Here is a 6,197-nt window from a genome sequence, read left to right as displayed (position 1 = left end):
TTTGGACGTTTGGACAAGAGGTTAAAAGGGACACATCAAGTCTTCATCTCTAATTTTTCCTGTCTCAACATTTTACCCTGCTACAGCCTCCTATCCAGCCATGTGCCTCAGTTTCTTCATCTGTATCTGCATCGTGTGACTGTTGAAAGGTTAAGTGAAAGCACGCAGTGTTTGAAAGCTTGCCTGGCACGCAGTAAGCACACAACAACAACGCGTGCTGTTATTGTCATTATTACTAATATCGTTCCATCAGCGGCTCAGACTCAGATTGGGTTCTGCTTCTCCAAGGAGATGCTGGGCAGAAAGGTATTTCTTTCTGTCACACTGGTCCTTCCCTGAATGGGCTGGAGAAACACCAGTGATGAGGGTTATAAATGTAATTGGCCACCAGCTCCAACAGGGCAGGCACAGGGTGCCCCGCCTCACGCGAGTCGCACCTGCGTGTCTATGTTATATAGTTGTGTTGCATTTATAATTTACAATAAGAGGTTTAAGTGAAGAACTGGGATTGAAATCACCAAAAGAAAAAAACACTGGTCCTTCCCTAGCTCCTGTCTACCTCAGAAAAGGAGGGTGCAGAGCTAGGGAGCATATATGACCAATTGTGGGTTCATCTATAAATTGGACATTCAAGCTTCTCGGAGTCTGCAAGCCATAAAAACTGCTTCAAGCAAAGCCCGCTCCGAGATGTCAGGATAATCAGAATCAGATGCTTTCTAGCCATGTATAGGGAGGTGGGGCCCTAACAGAAATTGCATCTGTCTTGATCATTTTATGAAAATCCTCCCAAATTTTACGACAAGAACTTCCTATGTCAATCTCATTAATACATACACTGTCAGCTCAGTGATCACAGCGATGTATTCTGACAGCAGCACGTGTCACTCAGTCCTCGACCTCGGTTTACTTGATGTAACTGACAATGTGGGATCCTGTTCTTTCTACTCCTTCCCGTAAATTTTCCCAAACTCCACAGTTTCTCTGAGTAACAGCCGCTTCATACAGAGAAGGGAGGGTCTCGGTCTTGGCCACCACTTCTAATCACATGCCCATGACCTGTCTTCCAAATACAGGATTGCATTACATTCATCAAAAAAATTTGCATATCCTTCAGCCCAACTAAATACACAGGATTTATAATGAGACTTGCTTATGGTTGCAGTAAAGATGAGAATTACCATAAAATCTGAAGCCAAACCTCAGTTCTCTGAGAGTGTGCAGCCGCCTCTCCCAAACCACACTTTTACTGAAGCTGTTAACCAGTCCATCTATGGACACGTGTTAGTTTCATTTGTAGTTAAGATTGATACGGCTAGCCTTTCTTGTGCAACTAAGACCTGCAGGGAGAAAACAAAACATGTTACATGTTCCCACCCTCTAAGAGAGTGCTAGAAGTTGGGGTCAGATACCTCCATGCGCCCCACCAATGCCATCCACTACCCTCATCTGCAGGCTCAATTATCATCATCCCCTGACTGTATGAGGAGAGGGGTCAGAAGCAAGGGATCAAATGTGTGGATGTATTTGGGAAGAACACGCAAACCAGGAAAAGAAGCTGAAGAGCCAGTGCCTGGGCTGGTGCCGCCCAGCATCACTCAGCAGATGCTGAGGAATCTGGGGGAGGGGGCGGTACTGTCATTTTGGGTGGAAGTGGAGGCGGTAGGCTTAGGTAATACACAGACTGGAAAGTCCTTCCGTATATTCCAGCTCCTAAATACAAGACAAGCTCCTGAAATGAAAAGCACCATAGAACTTGTATTTACTTGAGGGTTTGCATGGTCCTTTCAAAGACATCATACAGGTCCTGAAGAGCCTAAGACACAAAGCCCTGAAAAGATCATTCTCGGGCAGGGCTCTGTCAGATGGAGACCTTCCAGAATAAAGTTGACTGTAAATGAGTCTCTGCTTCCAAGTGTAATTCTGTAGATACACTTTGATTTCACAGCCATTGATCAATAATCCACTGGGCTCATGACTGCTGATGACATGATTTAATATGTCCAGCTAAATTATGTTCCCATGGGAACGCTCACGCATACCACAGGGAAAAATTACCATTACCACAGTGCCGGCTCCAGATTGAAGCATGGAGGCATACATGCCTAGACCCTCAGTTTGGAATGAAAAAGGGCCTGTGATCAAATCAACAGATGACCTAAAGCAGACAGAGCTCCATGAGCCTGGGACTAGAGACCTTCTGTTGATCTCACCCTGAGTCTGGAGCGCCAAGCTTTGGTCAGTATTTGTCAGTACCCACCACCAAGGGCTGCCCAGGTGGCTCAGTGGTAAAGAATTCACTTGCCAATGCAGGGCACACAGGTTCAATCCCCTGGGTTGGGAAGATTCCCTGGAGGAGGAAATGGCGGCCCACTCCACAGTATTCTCGCCTACAGAATTCCAGGGACAGAGGAGCCTGGTGGGCTCCAGTCCATGGGATCATAAAGTGTTGAACACAACAGAGCAATTGAGTACATACCACCAAGATCAGAACTGGGACGACCAAGGTGAAGCATATCCAGGGAAATTAACATTGCCTGAGAGTAAGCCTGGGGCTTCCCTGGTGGCTCAGAGGATAAAGCATCTGCCTGCAAAGCAGGAGACCCAGGTTCGATCCCTGGGTTGGGAAGATCCCCTGGAGGAGGAAATGGCAACCCACTCCAGTATTCTTGGCTGGAGAATCCCACGGACAGAGGAGCCTGGCGGGCTACAGTCCATGGGGTCGCAAAGTCGGACACAACTGAATGACTTCACTTTCTTTGTGAGTAAGCCTAGTCCTTGTTCAGACTTCTTAAGAAACATGCTCATCATCTTTACTACTTGTGAGTCTCTGCCTATTTCTCTGCAGTTCTCTCTTGGCCTCCCTTTGTTTCCCATGAGTTGCTGGGTGAAATGGCAGAAATGCCTAGGCATGTGTGTGAGGACACTGAGGTCGTGGGTGTGTCACTTGGAGAAAAAATACTACAAAGCTTGGTTTCTAACAAAAACAAGAACAGCAAAAAGAATCCAGGGAATTAAAAAATTTTTTGGGGGGTAGATTTGCTTTACAATGTTGTGTTAGTTTCTATTGTACAGCAAAGTGAATCAGCCATACAGATACATATACCCCCTCCCCTTTTGGATTTTCTTCCCATTCCGTTTATCCTAGAGCATTAAGTAAAGTTCCCTGCGCTATGCAGTACGTTTCCATCAGTTGTCTATTTTATGCAGAGAATCAGTGGTGTTCGGTCCTTCCTTGGTGGCTCAGCTCTAAAGAATCGCCTAACAATGCAGGAGAAGTGGGTTTGATCCCTGGGTGGGGGGAGATCCCCCGGTGCGGAAATGGCAACCCACTCCCAGTATTCTTGCCTGGAGAATCCCATGGACAGAGAGGAGTATGGCTAGCTATAGTCTATGATGTCCCTAAAGAATTAGACACGACTTAGCAACTAAACCACAAAAGTCAGTGGTGTATATGTGTCAATCCCAATCTGCCAGTTCCTCCCACCCCACCCCTTGCCTCCTCGGCATCTATCCATTCATTTGTCTGTGTCTCCGTTTCTGCTCTGCACGAAAGATCCTTTATACCATTTTCTCTTAGATTCCACATATATGTGTCAATATCCGGCATTTGTTTTTCTCTTTCTGGACTTACTTTGCTGATCCAGGAGATTTTGTGTGAGAAGAGGTTAAATACTAAAAAGGGCCAGGTCCTGCCCCACCTTAGTTCTCACTGTGGTTCAGTTTTGGAGCCATGTCTGATGCCTGTTCCCTCATGTGGGGATCTCTTCTTTCCTTGTCTGCTGTCACTGTCTCAGAGGGTAACAGTGATCACAGCATAAGATTGGGAGCTAGGCACGTGGGACCTGGCATCAGACTGCCTGGTTTCAAACTGTATCTCTGTTGCTCACACTGGCTGTGTGATCTTGGCAAGTTACTTGACCTGTCTGTGCTTCAGTTTTCAAGTCTTTTAAATGAAAGTGAAAGTCGCTCAGTCGTGTCTGACTCTTTGCGACCCCATGGACTATACAGTCCATGGAATTCTCCAGGCTAGAATACTGGAGTGGGTAGCCTTTCCCTTCTCCAGGGGATCTTCCTAACCCAGGAATCAAACCAGGGTCTCCCACATCGCAGGTGGATTCTTTATCAACTGAGCTATCAGGAAGCCATATTAATACCTCTTCACCCCTATGGTTGTTGTGAAGATTAAGGGAACTCCAATGCAACTGCATTATTAGTGCTGTGCTTGTTATAGACTTATGAGACAATAAATGTTAATAATGCATATTCTTTTTTAAAAATTAACTTATTTTTTTAAATTGGAGATTAATTACTTTACAATATTGTGGTGGTTTTGCCACACACTGACATGATTCAGCCATGGGTGTCCGTATGTCCCCCATCCTGAACCCTCCTCCCACCTCCCTCCCTATCCCATCCCTCTGGGTCGTCCCAGTGCACCAGCTTTGGGTGCCTTGTTTCATGCTTCGAACTTGGACTGGTGGTCTACTTCACACATGGTAATATACATGTTTCAATGCTAGCCTCTCAAATCATCCCACCCTCGCCTTTTCCCAGAGTCCAAAAGTCCGTTCTTTACAACTGTGTCTCTTTTGCTGTCCTGCATATAGGGTCGTTGTTACCATCACTGTAAATTCCATATATATGCGTTAATATACTGTATTGGTGTTTTTCTTTCCGACTTATTTCCCTCTGTATAATAGGCTCCATTTTCATCCACCTCATATTCCTTTTTTGTTGTTGTTTAATTTTTTAATGGAAGGATAATTACTTTACAGAATTTTGTGGTTTTCTGTCATACATCAACAAGAATCAGCCATAGGTACACCCATGTCCCTTCCCTCCAAGGCCTCTTCCCTCCCATCTCCCTCCCCACCCCACCCTTCAGTGTGCCGCAGAGCCGCTGTTTGAGTTCCTGGAGCCATACAGCAAATTCCCATTGGCTGTCTATTATACACATGGTATTGTAAGTTTCTATATTCCTCTCTCCATACATCTCCCCTTCTCCTTCCCCTCCCACCGTGTCCATAGGTCTGTTCCCTATGTCTGTTTCTCCACTGCTGCCCCGAAAATAAATTCATCGGTGCCATCTCTCCAGATTCCGTATATATGTGTCAGTATATGGTACTTATTCTTTATTAGTATTTAAAATTATTATTTTAGTTGTTTGTTACTTATTATATTATCATTTTTACTATTATTACAAGTGGTTTCCAAGTTGGTCAACTTACCTCCAATCTTTTTACCCCAAATACTGTTAACAGTGCCGCCAAAGTAAAATTCTGATCTCAAAAACCTCAGTAGCTTCCTAATTCCCATGAAATAAAGATCAGAATTTTTAGAATAACATATAAAGCATGCATAACTTATTTGTGCTTATCTCTATACATCTCTCTAGCTGTGTTAGCCTCTTCTTCCTAGTTTTTCAAAAGTCCTGCATTTGTCAACCCTGTGGGCCCTCCCCTTCCTTCCACCATCCATCCACTCACCCACTCACTTACCCACCTGCCCATCCACCCATCCAACCAGTATGTACTGAACGCTTACTTTCTATCAGATGCATTGAGGATACAAGGGTGAACAAGTAAAGAATAAGACAAAACAATACTGGGGACAGCAGCGACTATTGTGAAGAAAGACAAGAGGCACACTTGGGTGGAGGGGTTCCTTTATGTAGGACCCTCAGGATGGGCCTGAGACCCGGGGAGGCTGCTGTGGAAATACCTGGAGTGAGAATGGTCTGGACAATTGTTGTGACAAACAACCCCCAAATCTCAGCCACTTAACACAAGTAGTGCGTCTCTCTCTCTCTCTCACTTCACACCCAAATTGTGGGTGGGTGGGGGGCCCTGCTCTGCAGGGGCACATGGATGATGTCGCCCCACAGCCCCTGGGGGGGCTCAGGGTCTTATGCATCAGCTGTCAGATGAGAGCCGAGCCAGAGCAGGTAGGAGGATGGCCTGGAGGGGTCAACCTGCTGCTAGGAGCTAATTGTAGGGGGGTGTCCAAATGCAAGTGCCCTGTGTGACTAGGGACGGAAAGGACAGCCACGGAGACACGCTCTGATCTCTGTCCCAGGCCTGAAGGCTGGAAGGATGCAGACGGCTTGAGGAATAGGAAGAAGAGTCCAGGCTCATCTGCTAGTTTAGCGGGGAGGGGAGGAGAAGGGCAAGGCCCCCAGGGCCGAGGGTGGGTTGGAA

General features: G+C 46.1%; 1 non-coding gene across 1 annotated transcript; it reads left to right on the top strand.

Annotated features, from left to right (window-relative positions):
• Positions 1-2,554: 2,554 nt before the first annotated feature.
• TRNAC-GCA (transfer RNA cysteine (anticodon GCA)) lies at positions 2,555-2,626 on the top strand. Its single transcript has one exon. It is a non-coding gene; the product is annotated as a tRNA-Cys (tRNA).
• Positions 2,627-6,197: the final 3,571 nt, after the last annotated feature.

This window comes from Ovis canadensis, chromosome 3, assembly GCF_042477335.2.
Source record: "Ovis canadensis isolate MfBH-ARS-UI-01 breed Bighorn chromosome 3, ARS-UI_OviCan_v2, whole genome shotgun sequence".
Lineage (NCBI taxonomy): Eukaryota > Metazoa > Chordata > Mammalia > Artiodactyla > Bovidae > Ovis > Ovis canadensis.
This window is presented reverse-complemented; position numbering and strand designations above follow the sequence as displayed.